The sequence below is a fragment of the Otolemur garnettii genome, unplaced genomic scaffold, assembly GCF_000181295.1.
Source record: "Otolemur garnettii isolate 467f Iridium unplaced genomic scaffold, OtoGar3 scaffold00100, whole genome shotgun sequence".
NCBI classification, from domain to species: domain Eukaryota; kingdom Metazoa; phylum Chordata; class Mammalia; order Primates; family Galagidae; genus Otolemur; species Otolemur garnettii.
The window spans coordinates 1,452,630-1,471,116 of NW_003852495.1; the positions used below are offsets into that span (position 1 = coordinate 1,452,630).

The window sequence follows — 18,487 nt, forward strand, 5'->3', positions numbered from 1 at the left end:
ATAAAAGAAATCAGTAACACCTTTTCCAGATTAACTAGAAAAATAAAAGATACCTAATAACCTAAATCAGAAATAAAAGGTGGAAATAGTAACATACACCACAGAGTTACAAGAGATTGTCTCTCACTACTATGAAAAACTCTACACCCAGATATTTGACAAATTGGAGGAAATGGACCAATACCTGGAACCACTCCATCTCCCTAGACTTAACCAAGAAGAAATCTGTTAAACATACCAATAACAAGCACTGACATTGAAGTGTGGGACAAAATCCCACAGGCTGTGTGCTCACTTTAAATTTCAGTAACAGGGAAAAAGGCTTTTGTAGAATGTAGCTCTGTTGAAGACTTGGCTGCCTTGGCCAGCATGACAGGGCCTGGAAGGTCTGGAGGTAAAAGTCCACCTTCAGCAACTCTGATCTATGCAGCCATTAAGCCTACAAGGATAGGGGTTGACGGCCCCTCCTGTAGAGACATGGCCCAGAGGTTGATGTATGTGAAAACGTATATTGTAAAGCTGCATGGCCTCCCGACTGCAGATAAACAAAAGCCATAAACCTGTTTTCTGCAATATAATGAGTGCATGGTAAAACTCAAGGTCTTACTCCCTTTTTGGTTATCTCAAGTTTTTAGTCTTACTCCCGTTTTAGTAATCTCTAGTTTCAAGACTTCGTGTCTCCTTTGAAGGTTGAAATAAATTTAGAAAATACTAATGGTAAGAATGCTTTGATTGTTGATTAATGGAGTGTACGTGATCAACCTGCTATGTAAGGTAGTCAGAAATAAAGATCATTGATACTTGCCATCATGAGCTTTTAGTCTGTCTCTTGCTTTTAAAACAATTTCAGGAATGAGCTTGCACCTGCAATAAAGCTTCCTGTCCCTCACGAAACCTCCCTGCAACACTGAAGAAAAAATAAAAATACTCCCAACATACAAAAGCCCTAGACCAGATGGCTTCACACCAGAATTGTATCAAACCTTCAACTCTTCCAAAACATTGAGGAGAAAGAAAGCTTCCCTAACACATTCTATGAATCAAATATCACATGAATACCAAAACCAGGAAAGGACATAACTAAAAAAGAGAACTACAGACCAATTCACTAATGAATATCAGTGCAAAACACTCAATAAAATCCTAGCCAATATTATACCTACATAGTAAAAAAATCAGATACCATGATCAAGTAGGTTTTATCTTAGGGATGCAAGCTTGGTTTAACACATGAAAATCCATAAATATAATTCACTATATTAATAGAGGCAAAACTAAAGACCAATTGATGCAGAAACAGCTTTTGACAAAATTCAACATCATTTTCTAACAACAACACTTAAGAATATAGGCATAGATGGGACATTTCTTAAACTGATTGAAGCCATCTGTGACAAATTCACAGCTCTATCATGCTGTATAGAGTAAAAATGAAAGCTTATTCACTTAGAACTGGAACCAGACAAGGATGCCCTCTATCACTATACAACATACTATTATTCAACTTAGTTCTGGAAGTTGTAGCTAATGCAATCAGGCAACAGAAGGATATAAGGAGGATCTAAATGGGAGCAAAGGAGGTAAAATCCTTGCTCTTTGCCAATGATACAATCTTAGATATAAAACCCTCAGAGACTCAACTGAAGGACTCCTGGAAGTGATCACAAAACACAGTGATATCTCAGGGTACAAAGTCAATGTCCACAAATTGGTACCCTTTGTATATGACAGTTACAGAAAACTTGAAAAGGTAAATCAAGGACACAATACCCTTCACAGTAGCTTCATAGAAAATGAAATATCAGGGGATGCACCTAACAAAGAAGGTGAAGAAGGATCTCTACAAAGAGAAGTGTGAAACCCTAAAAAATATAGAATGACATCAACCAATGGAAGAACATACCATGCTCTTGACTGGGAAGAATCAACATTGTTAAAATGTCTACACTCCCCAATTACCCAATATACAGATTCAATCCCCATAAAAATATCAATGTCATACATTGAAAAACAAAAAAAAAAAAAAAAAAAAAAAAGAAAGAAAGAAAGAAAGAAAAGCTCTTCATTTGTATAGAACTAGAAAAAAAGCCAATATAGCCCAGGCAATTAGTAATAAAAACAAGGCCAGAGGCATCATTCTACCAGAATTAGGTGATATTATAATTCCACAGGGATCAAGCAGCATGATATTGGCACAAAATAAAGACATAGATATATGGAATAGATCAGAAATTCTAGAGATTAAACCAGCCTCCTACTGCCATCTGATCTTTTATAAACCAAATAAAACTCTACATTGGAAAAAAGAATCCCTACACCAAAATGGTACTGGGAAAACTGGATAACCATATGTGGAAGACTGAAATAGAACCCACATTTTTCCCCACTTACAAAAATTGACTCAAGATGGATAGATTTAAATCTAAGAAATCAAATGATAAAAATCCTGGAAGAAAGCATGGGAATAACTTTTGATGATGTCTTTTTGGGGAAAAGTCCCAGAGCTGCAGATGTAAAGGGAGTGGAACACTTCTGCACTGTTGGTGGAACTGCAAACTAATATAGCCTCTTTGGAAAGAAGTATGGAGAATCCTTAATGGACTCAAAATAGACCTTCCATTTTATCCTATTCCATTAGTAGGCTTCCATCCAAAGAAAGAAAATCATTTTATCATAATAACATTTGTACTAGATTGTTTATTGCCACTCAATTTATAATCACCAAGATGTTGAAACAACCTAAATGTCCATTAACCCATGAATGGATTAATAAATTGTGGTATATGGATACCATGAAATACTATTCAGCAATAAAAAGATGGACATTTTACATTTTATATTAACCTAGATGAAGGTGAAGCACATTCTTCTTTGTAAAGTATCACAAGAATGAAAAATAAATTAGCCAATGTACTCAATACTAACATGAAGCCAGTAGATGAATTAATGCATACCCATACAAGTGAAAAACTCAATTAAACTCAAGTTGAGGTGGGAGGGAGGGGGAGGAGAGCCAGATGAGGGAAGAGGATTGATCTGCTCCCATATAACAGGTACAATGCAAAGGTATATCACACACTTCCTGAGACTGGTACACAACTACAACAGGGACTTTAGTTAACAAATGCAACCATTATAACCCAATGGTTTGTACCCTCATATTAATCTGAAATAGGGAAAAAAGGGGGGGGGGAGCGAAGTATGTAGCTTATATTCTACTGTTATAATGTTAATTTAAAAAATCTATTCTATAACGTTTGTTCCCTGTGGAGTAAGGTGCAAAAGCACAAGGCAACTACTGGTAATAAGCAAATCTGGGAAAATGTTAAAAATATATTTGAACACATGCATTTTAAGTTATCACCTTCCTGGTTACTATAGATTTCAGCAAGGGTGGAGGGAGAAGGAATTCATATAAATTAACAATTAATTTCTCACGAAATCCAGTGGCTATTTGGCAAGTGGTTTTGCCATTTTTCTTAGAGAAATAAATCTTGAATTTCCCTTGGGTTAAGTGAGTATTGTAGAAAGAAATCAAAGTTAAGTTGTTCTAGAAAGTCTGCATCAAAGAAGGCAGCCTGCAGGGACAGGGCAGTCCGGGAGAAAATGGACTACCTGGGACATGATTGATAAGAAGCAAACCAGTGGGATCCCAATTTCAATTAAATATCATGTGGTTCTTACAGCTGAAGACTTCAAAAAAGAAAACACTGGAAAATATAAAATAAAACAAAGCAACGTTTTGTATTTATATCCCTATGCTTAAAAATGCCAGCTCTTTCAGAGAACTCAAATTTTGGAAAATCAATAGTGGTAATCATACAACTAAAGAAATTACCTACTTTTAAGATTGAAGTACAGATATCTTTTTTTTTTTTTCTTTCAGACCGAGAATCAAGAATTCTCTCTTCCTGGCTTCCTTTTCATCAGCCTACAAATTTCTCCAGGTTGTTCTTCTGCTGTTGAGTACTGCAGGCCCTGATAAGGAGCCAAGTCAACTTTTATCAATAGTTATGATATATTGAGAATGAATATATTTGTGGTATATCACCAGCATTCATATTTCAATTTTTTTAAGGATATCTTTGTATCATCACTGGGTAAGAAGTAGCTTGGTAGGGGGAGTCCTAAACTCTATACGAGTTCTATTAGGAGTGGTTTCTTTGATAGCTCACTATATATTGAATTTCTTCATATTTTTTCTTTTAAAAAAAGATTTCAAGACTAAAATACATTAAAATTACTGCAAATAAATTAAAACTAAGAACAGAAATGAGAAGTTTTTCACATGGAATCAAATAAATATTAAAAAGGATATTCAGGATAAGTGACTAAATGTAAAATTGTTTAAAATGTGTCCAAAAGACATATATTAACTGACAAATTAACTGTTGTTTTTGTTTGTTTGTTTGTTTGTTTGTTTTTATAGAGACAGAGTCTCACTTTATCATCCTCGGTAAAGTGCTATGGAGTCACAGCTCACAGCAACGTCCAACTCCTGGGCTCTTGCCTCAGCCTCCCAAGTAGCTGGGACTTACAGGCCTGCCACAACTCCCTGCTATTTTTTGTTGCAGTTTGGCCTGGGTCAGTTTCCAACCCACTGCCCTCAATATATGAGGCCCGCGGCCTACTCACTGAGCAACAGACGCTGCCCAAGTTAACTGTTTTGTCAAAACAAATTATTTTCTTAAAATAGTTAATTCTTCTTTCTAAGAGTTCTGATTTGGAATTTGTTTAAAATGTGCTCAAATGGATCAGAGATCTTATGAGTACCAAACTCAATTCACTACCCCAAGAAAAAAATGACTTGATACAATCTCTTTATGTTTCTGGGACTCAAATTCTGTTCTTTGTTTAGTACAGATTATTCTTTGAGATTTTAATTGTATGTGAATTGACTTATTTGGGTGTATGATTTTTTGTTCATTCATTCTAGTTTTCCCTGTTCCTCTCCAATTTATTTTTAAAATTATATTCTCCCAAATGAAAATTAGCTAGATTCTGGGTGGCCCTGTGGCTCAGCCAGTAGGGCGCAGGCCCCATATACCAAGGGTGGTAGGTAGAACCTGGCTCCCGCCAAAGTGCAACAAAAAATAGCCAGGTATTGCTGCAGGCGCCTGTAGTCGTAGCTACTTGGGAGGCTGAGGCAAGAGAATCGCTTACGCTGGAGGTTGCTGTGAGCTGTGATGCCACACAGTTTACCAAGGGTGACAAAATGAGACTCTATCTCTAAAAAAAAAAAAGAAAAAGAAAGAAAAGAAAGACAAAGAAAATCAACTAGATTCCATATTCCATGAAGCAGAGCCAATGATGCCAAATATAATATTAACCATATTATCTACTTCTAATGTATAATTTAAACAATTAATCTTTTATGTTGTTGCTGAAATCAGCTGTGGGGATAAATTAGTATCTCAGTGGAAAATTGTTTTACTTTTCTAATCCTTTCCTTTCTGAAGTGTGCACTTAATAAAATTAAAATGTTTTGTTCCTGTTGGAACAAATGTAAAATATCTTAATATTAATGAAATATACACTCATTTTTATCAGTTTTCAACATAATACTTTATATTGATCATAAATTTACATTCCCAAAGTTTCTTTTGTAAGAGACACATCATAAAGGAATGCATAGGTTACTTGACTTAAATACTGTCTTTTTTTTTTGAAAAACAAATGAAATTTTGTAATCATTTTAAGATGTTAACAAATCAGAGAAAACAAGCCTTATTAAAGTTTGCATGTAAAAGAATTATAGTAGAGCAAAGAGTGAAACAATTTCCCTACCTTTAGTATATTTTAATATCTCATCAACCCATAAAGATAAAAGACCCAGGAGGAAAACAAACTGGGTTTAGTGTAATTCAATACGGTCTCAAATATTTATGTACAATAAATGTTTCCTTGGGCAAAGCAAAGGGACAGATTGCTTTTCATTATCTACATATATGTATAAGAGAAAGTTATACATGGAAGGAAGTAGTCTTGCTTTTACAATTATCTGTGGAAACTATCTTTGGAAAACAATGCTATCCTGATAAAGAAAACCACAGATTAGGTTAAAGAAGAGTGTTATCTTAAGGAGAGAAGGGGTCAACTGGCATGGCTTCCCAGAGAGGCCTGAAACACTTCTTGTCTTTTTTTTGAGACAGAGCCTCAAGCTGTCCCCCTTAGAGTGCTGTGGCATCACAGCTCACAGCAAACTCCAACTCCTGGGCTCAAGCGAGTCTCCTGCCTCAGCCTCCCAAGTAACTGGGACCACAAGCACCCACCACAGCGCCCGGCTATTTTTGGTTGCAGCCATCATTGCTGTTTGACAGGCCCGGGCTGGATTAGAACCCACCACCTTAGGTGTATGTGGCTGGCACCTTAGCTACTTGAGCCACAGGCGCAGAGCCCTGAAACACTTTTGATAGTAATTCTGGACAAGTTGAGCCCACACAATGGTAAAATAAGAAAGTGCTAATAAGATTTCTGTATAACTCTTATATTAAATATTACCTCAAAATATATCTCTACTACTTGGTAGAATTAGGTATATGAATAGAAAAATTTCAAAGACTTAACAAGTTAATGGTTTTCAAATATTGCTATTTATGTAAAAAATACTATTATTATAGGATGGCACATGTGACTCAGCAGGTAAGGTGCCAGCCTCATATACTGAGAGTGGTGGGTTCAAACTCAGCCCCCGCTAAACTGCAACAACAAAAAAATAGCTGGGCGTTGTAGTGGATGCCTGTAGTCCCAGCTATTTGGGAGGCGGAGGCAAGAGACTCACCTAAATCCAAGGATTTGGAGGTTGCTGTAAGCTGTGATACCACGGCACACTAACAAGGGTTAATAAGTGAAACTCTGTCTCAAAAAAACAAAATAAAATAAAAAATAAATACTATTATTATATTGATGGTTTATTTTAATATTCTAAGACAAAGATAGATAATGTCAATTACTTTGTGTGTATTATCTGTATTTTAATATTCATATTAAGAATTTTTGTAGGTCATGCATGATGGCTCATGCTTGTAATCCCAGTACTCTGGAAGGCTGAGGTGGAAGGATCCCTGGATCTCAGGAGTGATAACAGCACCCTGAGCAAGAGTGAGACCCCAATCTCTACTAAAAATGGAAAACTTAGCTGGATACTGTGGCAGGTGCCTCTAGTCCCAGCTACTTCAGAGGCTGAGGCAGGAGGATTGTCCAGGAGTTTGAGGTTGTTGTGAGGTAGACTGAGGCATGGCACTCTAGCCTGGGCAAGAGAGTGAGATTCTGTCTCAAAAAATGATAATAAATCAAATTAATGTTGAAAAAAATTATATAAAAACTTTGAATAAATATTTAAAGTTTGTTCTTTCTGATATTAGAAGTCAGAGGTTATAGTATCAAGTGACAGTAATATTAAAATAAACAGTTTTTATGAATTGAATTTCCATTTGCTTTTTTAAAAAATTGGTTTAATACAAGTTTGAAATTTCCCCAGAGAAATAAAATGACGAGTGACATAAATGTGCAACTTACTGTTCAAGTTGTTCTCATATCAATGGATTTATGTAATGTCAGCTCTTCTTTTATTAAGATACTTGTGAAAGACAATGAATTGCTGATTCCAGTAAGAAACTGAAACTTCTAGTTATGCATAATACAGGCAGAACTGAAATATTAAAAATAGAGTATTTGACTTAAAATTTTAAAACATTTTAAACATATTTTGATTTTGAAAGATGAGAAGAGTTTTGATGAGAGTAAAGTTATGATCTCCAGCATGTTTTCCTCATAAATATTAGATATATACAAAATTATTAATTGGCTGCCTATGAAATTTATAATCCTATTAAAACTGCACATAAACTTTGTGCATTAGAAGAGAATGGAGAGAAAAGGAAGGAATGAATCAGTTGAAAAATGTTTTAAGCTTTCAACAGATTGAGTCTTTAATCCAAAGTAAAAATAACTTTGATTTCATAGCTAATGTAGTTAATAGGAATTGAATAGTAATAAAATCTGTACTCTAAATATAAATGGCTCTTTTAAGATCCCTTAAGGAACTGTTAACGTATTGACTGAACAAATGAAGTATTTTTATAAATAGCATCCTTATTTCACAAAGTTAACATTTGAAGAAAAACGAATGCCCTCCTTGAAAGAAAACAAGAGAGAAGAATAGTGCTCAAGTTCGTTATACGTACAACTGAAGTGAAAACTAGCATGATAAAACTGATAATTATTTTATAAAGTTAGTACCATAAAGAAACTGCCATGCTACATATCAGACTATAAATAAGCCGTTCAGCTGGTCTTCTTCAGTATAGAGAAATCTTGTGAATTCATTTCTCTGTTGACAGTTGCAAACAATATCATTGTTTGTGTAATTGGGTAATTGCAGGTTCAGTGAGCCTTGCTTGCTCTAAAATGATGGGCAGGTGGCTAATTGTTGTTAAAATTATAACCAGTTATTTCCAAACACAATAAAATTTAATAGTTTAAAATTGAAGTTGTAAAGATGAAATTCATTCATTCTAAATTCTACCTTTAGATATTTAATGCAGGTTGAATAAGTTTTTTAGAAAGTTCCACAATCATTAAATCTTGTAAAATACTGTATTTTGCAAAAGAATTTTCACAACTAAAGTAGTTTTTGATAGAATGTGTGGGGAACAAAAGGAGTGAAGAACATTTTTATTAGGTCAGAAAGTATTTTCAGATTTCTTACAATGGGATATTTGTTAATCAATGTGTTAATTCAAACAAAAATACCAAATAATCAGCAATTACAAATTTGGATTATTATTTTCAAAATAACTTTAATAACTTTAAAAAAGAGACAGGGAGAGGGCACTTGGAATTCTGTAACAGACTGGCAGTTCTAGAAAAAAAAAAAAAACTGTACTGGTAAGCTAGAACAAAGGAAAAAGTATTAGACTAAAAATATGTAGCTATGTGCCAAAGAGCAAAAGTTTGAGCATAGCAAAATAAAATAGAAATTACTGGAACAATATTCCTTTCTGAAAATGGCAATACATGTCTTACTTTCATAACAATATTCCCTTAAATTTATTTGTGTTATGCATATCTGTTCACATATACATTTTTTTAAAGTATCTATTTATTGTCAGGAATTTAAGGGAAGTTTATCAAGGAAAGAAAATATGTGGGAAACTTCACTTAGACAACAATTTATTTGACATAATTTATAGTCGGGTTTTGGTTTGTAATTTTGAAGACTTGCTTTTATAAACCATAGGAGGGAGTTTTTGACATGGTATCAAAGCATGTAAATCAAATAAATCAAAGGTTTTCTGTTTCTTATTTTGTGATTTTTGATTAAAGTTTAGATGAGATGTCAAATGAAATTTAAATGATAAAACACTAATCAACATATGCTGGACAGCATTACTACATATACAGTCATGTTAAAGAAATAGAATGGCATTCATATCATATCCTCTCATATATATATATGTATGAGAGAATGATGACTAGAACAATTGGAAGAAAGAAAAAAGATAATACTGATATCTTCTCCAATGAGAAAAATTATCTTTGTAGTAACTGCTCAAAAATTAGTATGAAGTTTGAAAAGTAGATTGCAAACATTTCACATTCTCTTACCCTTCCCAGCAGAGAAGAATTTAAAATTCAGCCTGATCAATCAGCTAGAGGTCTAAAGTAAATCTTCTAGTGTGTAGAAATAAGGTTTTTACATCAAATAAAACATAAAGTATATAGTGTTGTTGCATTATTTTATTGACAACTTGTCTGTTTGACTGGGCTAAGTTATGCTCAGATAGCTGGTAAAAAATATTTTTAGGTGGTCTGTGAGGTTGATTTCGGATCAAGTAGATTAGATCAAGCAGAAGAAAGGTTTAGTCTTGAACACAGGTCATTGGGAATCATTCAGCCTGAGAAGAAAAAAGAAAACAAAAAAGAATGAAGGAAGCCTAAAGGATTCATAGGGAACAATTAAGCAGACTAATGTACTTGTTATAAGAGTGAAAGAAGGAGAAAGAAAGAAAAAAAAGGGGGGGAGTAAGGACCAGAAATCTTATTTTTTTAATGGATGAAATATTTTCAAATATAGAGAAATCCAGGTCAAGGAAGACTAAGTGATTCCAAATAAGATGAACAGAAAGAAATCCATAGCAAGAAATACTATAATGAATTGTCAAAATCAAAGACCAGGAGAGAATTTTGGAAGCATTAAGAGGAAAAAAAAAAAAAAAGAACTTGTTATATACAAGTGAACACTTAGATGACTACCAGCCATTTTCTCAGCAGAAACACTGTAGGAAAGAAGGAGGTAGAATGCTATATTCAAAGTGCTGAAACTAAAGCAAACTTCCAGTCCAAAATACTATACCCAGCAAAATTATTCTTTAAAAGTAAAGGAAAGGTAAAGACTTTCTCAGGCAGACAAAACAGTTCATCATCACTCGACCTGCTTTACAACAGCTTAGGGAACATTTCAAGTTGAAAAGAAACAAGATTAAACAATAATATAATAGCTTAAGAAAGTCTAAAAGCCTTTGATAAAGGTAAATATAGAGAATTATTTAATGCTGCATTATTATAATGGTCATGGGTATGTAACTTGGAATTCTCTTATAAAAGTTAAAACACAAAATAATTAAAAATATAAATAGATACTAATTTCAACAAAAGTAACAAAGAATGAGGGGGACAAAAGCATAGAATATTTGTATATGGTTGAAGTTATCATGAACTTAAAATAGACTATTATAACCATTACCCATTTTATATAAGCCCCATGATATCCACAAAGAAATAGCTATAGAAGTTACACAAACAAAAAAGAGAAAAAAATAAAAGGAGTAATACAAAAGTCAGTGAAATATAAAGTAGAAAACTAAGAGAAAAAAAACCCAGAAGAACTTAAGAAAACCAAAACAATTTGCAAAATGACAATAATAAATAGTTGCCCATTATAACTACTTTAAAAGTGAATGAATTAAATCCCAATCAAAAATCAAATGTCAGTTAACAAAAGTACAATTAAATAGAAGGAATATGTTCTAGTATTCAATGGCACTATACAGTGATTACTATTTAAAGCAACTTATTGTATATTTTGAAAAGGTAAAAAAGCAGATTTTGAAGTTTCCCAATATAAAGAAATAATAAGTGTTTGAGGGAATGAATAGGCTAATTTCCCTGATTAAATTAATATACATTATTTACATGTACCAACATCACACTATACTCTGTAAATATGTACAATTAGTATGTGTCAATTTAAAGTAATGATAAAAGCAAAAAAATCTAAAAAAGAAAGACAGAATGACTGAATGAGTAATTGCTGCCTATGAGAATTTGTAAACACATTGCAACTTATAATTTATATTTATGCTTCATTTTATATTGAAGGACACAAACAGGCTAAAAATGATGGAAAGGAAATTCCATGCAAATAAAACTTAAAAGAGGGCAGGGGTAGGCAAGGCAAAATAGACTCTAAGTCAAAATTGTCACAATGGGAGTTAAAGGACATTACATAATGATAAAAGGATCAATTCAACAAATACATATATATGACAACTATAAATATACATGTATAACAGAGCACCTTAATTTATAAAGCTAACTTGGCCAGAACTGAAGGAAGAAGCAGACAGCAATACAATAATAGGAGAAGATTTCAATATTCCCCTTTTACAAATGGATCAGCAAGACAGAAAATCAATAAACAGTGTACTCAAATAATTCATATGAACTGGACTTAAAAGACATATACAGAACATTCTGTCCAAAATCAGGTGTAAATACATCCTTCTCAAGCATCCACAGAAAATTCTAAATCAATCATCTTGTGTCTTAAAACAAATAGTAAAAAAAATTAGAACGTTTGATATCATGCCAATTATTATTACAATGACAATGTAATGAAATGAGAATCCAATAGCATAGCAGAAAAAAAAAAACCCAGGAAAATCACAAATAAAGGGACCTTAAATTACCTACTTTTGAATAACCAAGAGGGCAAGGAGAATTTAAAGGGGAAATTAGAAAACACCTTGAGACAAAGTAAAATAAAAAGTCATCATTGATACAGCTAATTTAGTGGCAAGCAGGACTAAGAGAAAAACTTACAGCAATAAATACATCTACCAAAAAAGAGATAGTTCTGAAATAAAAAAAAAAATCTAATACTACAGATCAAGAAACTAGAAAAATAAGAACAAAATTAACCCAAAGTTGCACAAAGAAGGACATAGTGAATGCTATAGTAAGGATAAATGAAATAGAGAATAGGAAAAAAAATACATAGATAGATAGATAGATAGATAGATATTATACTAAGGGTTGATTTTTGAAAAGGTAAAAAATGTTGAGTAACTTAAGATTAAGAGAAAAAGGGAAGACTCAAATAAATGACTCAGAAATGAACAGATATTACAATTCTAGCCATAAAATAAAAATGATTATAATACATTATTATAAATAACTCTTAACCAATATAAGTGGATAACATAAGAAATGAATAAATTCTTAGGTATATACAGCTATACAACTTACCAAAACCCAGAAAAAATATCTTGAAGCGTATTTTCTGTGTTTCTTGCAGTAGTTATACAGTTTGCGGTCTCACAGTTTAGTCCTTAATCCATTTTGAGTTGATTTTTGCATAAGATAAAATATAGTGGTCTAATTTCATTGTTCTACATGTAGATGTCTAGTTTTCCCAATAACTGTTCTTGGCATCTAGAAAACTACTGATCAATATCTTTGGTGAATATACATGCCAAAAAATGTATGCAAAAAAACCGAACAAAAAATAGCAAACCAAACTCAATAACTCATTAAACGAATCATACCCAATGACCAAGGGCAATTTGTCTGTGGGTCTTGGGGGAAATCAGGGGAAATGAATGAAAGGAACAATCACATGAACTTCTCAATAGATGTATTTAATTTCAGCAACTTTTATTATAAAAACTTTTGACTAGATAGGTATAGAAGGAGTTTATCTGAACAAAATAAAAGTTATATATTAAAAGTTAACAACTATCATATTCAAAATCAAAACTAAAAGCTTTTCCTTTAAGAACAGGAAAGGCAAGAATGTCCTAAGTGCCACATACCACAATGACAATCTTCTGGGTAGGAAACCCTAAAGACTTTACCAAACAACTTTCACAACTAAGGAACAAACTCTGTAAAGTCCCAGGATAACAAATCAACATACAACATACAAAAGTCAGTAGCATTTCTAAATGCCAACAACTATCTAAAAGGAAATTAAGAATAAAATATTACTTTAAATGGCGTCAAAAAGTAAAATAATGTATAAGAGTTCATTTTTCTCAGGATCTTTGCTAGTATTTTTTTTAATTCTTTTTCAATAATAACCATTCAATTTGGGATGTGATATATTTCATTGTGATTTTGATTTGCATTCCCCTGATGTTTGGTGATGTGCAGCATTTTTTCATATACCTTTTTGCCATTGGTATACCTACCTTTGAAAAGTTCTTTTCCAGATCTTTTGACCATATTTCTTATTTATTTTAAAAATTTCAGTACATTTAGTGTTTTGTTACATGAACATATTATATAATGAGACAGTCTGGGCTTTTATTGTACTTTTTTTCCTGATTGCTTGAGTTGAGTTCCTTGGATACTAACCCTCTAATATTTTCTCCCATTCTACAGCTGTCCATTCATTCTGTCAATTGTTTACTTTGTTGTGCAGAAGCTTTTTAGTTTAATATAATCCAATTTGTCTATTTCTGCTTTTGTTGCCTATGCTTTTTTTTTTTTTTACTTTTTATTATTATAGGTACCTAATACTTATATATATTTATAGGGCACATGTAATGTTTTGACATAGGCATAGATGTGTACTAATCGAATCAGAGTAACTGGGATATCCAGTATCTCAAGCATTTATCATTTCATTGAGTTAGGAACATTCTAATTCCATTCCTTTGGTTGTTTGAAAGTATACCATAAGTTGGTGTTGCACATGCTTTTGAAGTCCCACTCTGCTCAGACTGATTTCTTGAAGCATTTTCCCCATGTTTTCTTTCAGTAGTTTTACAATTTGGGGTCTTCTGTTTTAGTCTTTGATCCACTTTGAGTTAATTTTTGGATATGGTGAAAGAAAGAGGTCTAGTTTCATTTTTCTGAATATAGACATCTAGTTTTCCCAATGAATATTCTTGTCATCTTCCTTTATTGCAAATTATTTGGCTATACATATGTGGATTTTTTTCTAGGTTGTCTGTTCTGTTGTACTGGCCTATGTGTCTGTTGTTATTATCAGTGCCACGCTGTTTTGGTTCCTACTGTTTTGTAGTTGATATATTCTGAAGCCAGATAGTAAAGAGTATGGCTATTATATATATTAAAAAAAAAAAAACAGCATGGATATTCCTGAAAAAAACTAAAAACGGAAGTATAATATGATCCATCAATCCAACTACTGGGCATGTATCCAAGCAAAAGTAAATCAGTATATAAAAGTGGTATCAGTGTCCTCCATGTTTATTGCATCACTATTCACAACAGACAAAATGTGGAATCAACCAAACAAATGACTGGATTTTTTTTAACATGTACTATACATACACACTGAAATAAAATAAATGAAAATTCAGCCATAAAATAAATGAAATCCTGCCATTCATCACAACATGGGTGATCCTGGAGAACATTATATTACATGTAATTAGGCACAGAAGATGAACACTTCATGTGCTAACTCGTATGTGAAGTAAAAGGAATTGAGCTCATAGAAATAGAGCATGGAATTGTGGTTATTAGAAGCTGAGAAGGCTAAATAGGGAAAGCAAAATAGGGAGAAGTTGATTAATAGAAACAAAAATTATAGCAAAATAGGAGGAATACATTTTAGTGTCCTATTGCACTGTAGAGTGACTATACTAACATTGATTTATTGTATTTTTTCAAATATTTAAAAGAAAAGATTTTGAATGTTTCCAATATTAGTATTTTGTAAGTATTTTAGGTTTACAATAGTCAAAGTCCCAAATCTGCAGATGCTGGCATGGATGTGAAGCAAAGGGAACACTTCTACGCTGCTGGTAGGACTGCAAATTAGTGCAACCTTTATGGAAAGAAATATGGAGAAATCTTAAAAAACTAAAAGTTGACCTTCCATCTGATACTGCCATCCCATTACTAAGTATCTACCCAGAAGAACAAAAGTCATTATATCACAAAGACGTTTGCAACAGAACGCTTATTGCAGCTCAATTAACAATTGCCAAGATGTGGAATCAACCCAAATGTTCATCAACCCATGAATTGATTAACGAACTGTGGTATATGTATACCATGGAGTACTATTCAGCCATAGAAATGATGGAGACTTTACATCTTTCATGCTTACCTGGATGGAGTTGAAATGCATTTTTCTTAGAAAAAGTATCTCAAGAATGTAAAAAAAAAAATCCAATGTACTCAATACTGATATAAAACCAATATACAAAAAACTGCACACCCACACAAATAATAAAACACAAATATAGTGTAGAAACTGGGAGGGGAGAAAAAGAGAAGGGAGGGAGCAGAAGGGAGGGTGATTTGCTAAAGGACAGAAGGAAATTGGGGGGATCTCACCCAATGTGCACAATGTGAGGGTGTTCAGCACGCCCCTTAGGTGAAGGGTTCAACAACAACTTGGACTTTACCTTAGATGTGAGATCAATGTAACCTAAAAATCTGTACTCTCATATTAATTTGAAATATAAACATAACTAAAAAAGAATAAACCCTAAGAAAAGGCTAATTGCCTAACTTGATTGTTACACTTTTTTACATGTATCAAAATACTACTCTGTATCCTGTAAGTATGCATAACTTTCACATTAATAAAATGTTTCTAAAAAACAATAAAATTAAAGAATAAAATACTCAGAAATAAACTCAGGAAGTGAAAGATTTATGTGGTACAAACTTCAAAATATTGATGAAAGAAATTAAAGAAGATACAAATAGAAATATAGCCTTTGAGCAGGGCCTGTGGTTCAGTGAGTAGTTTCATGTGATAGTTTCATGCCATGTTGTGTTATTCACAGTTACCGTTAAGACCATTTCTACTTTGGAATATTTTTCTTATAAATTTCATAACATGTATTATTTTTAGTGGCTATCTTTAATAATAGAAGAATTTGAATCTTTCATATTGATTTATAACATAGAAGCTGGTTTTGTTGTTGTTTTCCTTTGTTTCTTTGGTTTGGGTTCGTTTACCCAATATGATTTGTTCATATTCATTTTTACTGATTGACTAAACAATCTTCTTTCGTAAATGTACACTATAATTGTTACATATTTGTCAGGTTGATTGAAACTCCTAAGTCAGCTTTGCAAATTTGGAGCTGAAAGAAAAAAAAATTAATTATATGCAGATAATTGGTCAAGAATCTATTTATGACTTATAAAAGTTAAGCATATTAAAAATTTCAGAATAGACAGACTCTAACAGAAACTGTGGTTTTATTATAGGAGAGATTATTCCACTACAAATTTCAACTTGATGGAAAAAGGGAAGTTTCACTAAAAGATAAATGGATATGATATGAAGGATACAAATGTGACTAACCGCCAACTAATTGTTCTAAGGCTTTTCTATAGCATACAAATAATCACTATTGTTTGATTTATTATATTATTATACATTATTATTTGACAATATTATGATAATCATAATTTTCTTCTTATTTTAAAATAATTAATTACATAATTTAAACTATTTACCTTAAAGTAAGTCACTGTTATTAATTAATAAGTAAATTTTTCTAAATATTTAATCAATTATGTTCAAACACTATATCTTAACTTATTTAACAATGACATGGTATAAAATTATTTATTTTATTCTTTAGATATCAACTAGCTCCAAAACATTGTGTACATTATTTTTTCTCTCTGATGATCCTAACTAGTTTCAAGTGTTTGCCAATTTTCTATTTATAAAGTTAGATTCCTTTACTCTTAGCGTGTTAACACTGTGTAAGCAAAGATATTTAGCTTGTGAGCAATCCTCTCCCCAAATTGTAATAATTTAAGGTTTTATCTCATGGCCATGGTGTAAAAATAAGACAACCTGAGAGTATTTTCATGAAAGTAGGTATACCAACTACAGAAAAGTTTATTGATTTCATAAATATCTGTAGTTCTCTAGAAACCAGTACCATCTCTGTGTGGAAATCCAGGTCAGCAAAAAGATTTAAAATGTAAATAGTTGCCCAGAGCCCTTGAATTCCAGATCCACTTTATAAAGAGTAGTTTTTAATGTAATAACTAAAATAACATTACTTTCCTATAGACATCAGCTGACTTAATTACCTAATATAAGTTGCAAAATTACCCCATTTAATACTGGTACCACATACTATGTTTTATTCTCAAATTTAAAGTTTAAATATTTAAATCAGAAACACAAGTTATTTTGCTGAATTCTACCTTTTTCCTAAAGGCAATTAATATATTTCTCAAAAAAGAAGATTAAAAAATGATTATAGTCAAAATAAACTATAGTATACTAAAAATAAATGAGTGGAACTGGGATGTTAAGACAAAGAAATGATAAATTCTTGCAGTGATGGACACCTCATTTACCCTGATTTGAATATTATACAGAGGGTCATAATTACATAGAATCCATTAAAACTTAAGGCAAAGAATGACTATAGGCAAAAGGCCTATAAATAAGCCTTTAAACAGATCCATTTTGTGAGAGCAAGCTTAAAGTCTTTTGTGAGTCAGAATGTAGAAAGACCTGAATAGAACTCTCTATGTGGCTCAGGACCTTATCATATAAAAATGATTTAGGACCGAGCTTCAGAGGGACTGGCCTGCAAACAGGTACCAGTATATCTCAGGAATTTCCAAACTACTCCCTAAGATGAATGGCTGCCTAGAGATGGTCTGTTGAAGACCAAGCATTCAATCAGCTTATTCTCCCAAAACCTTGTTTTGTGGTCCTGTTTTCTTTTTAGGGTTTAAGAATAGTTAGAGATAAAGTTAGTGGGATGGTTTTTGCCTAATTAACAGACTTCTTGGTGCCGGGCCTGTGTCAGGAGGTTTGAGTCACTTGTTTACTAATTAACTGTGCGTACAGGCAGTAGGGTCTATATAAGCTTTGGTAGAATAAAGAACTTTGCTGGATTCCAGAGTGAGTTTCCAGTCTCTTTATTCTCCCGACATTTCATTTTGGGTCTTATCTCTGCTGCACTGCATCATGCACCCCTACATGCAACATTCACGCAACAAATGACTATATAGGCTTGGTGCCTATGGCTCAGCGGCTAAGGTGCCAGTTACATACCCCTGAGCTGGTGGGTTCAAATCCAGCCTGGGCCTCCCAAACAACAATGACGACTGCAACCAAAAAACAATTGTGTATGTGTGTATATGTAAATATGTGTGTGTGTATGTAGCATAACATTCCCACTAAAAATAAGACCCAAGATAAGGAAACGAGAAAGGCTTTTTTTTTTTT

The 18,487-nt window shown here is 32.7% G+C and overlaps 1 pseudogene; it reads left to right on the forward strand.

Moving 5' to 3' along the window:
* Window positions 1-369: 369 nt before the first annotated feature.
* Window positions 370-18,487, forward strand: part of LOC100965857 — a 20,154-nt pseudogene continuing 2,036 nt past the window's right edge.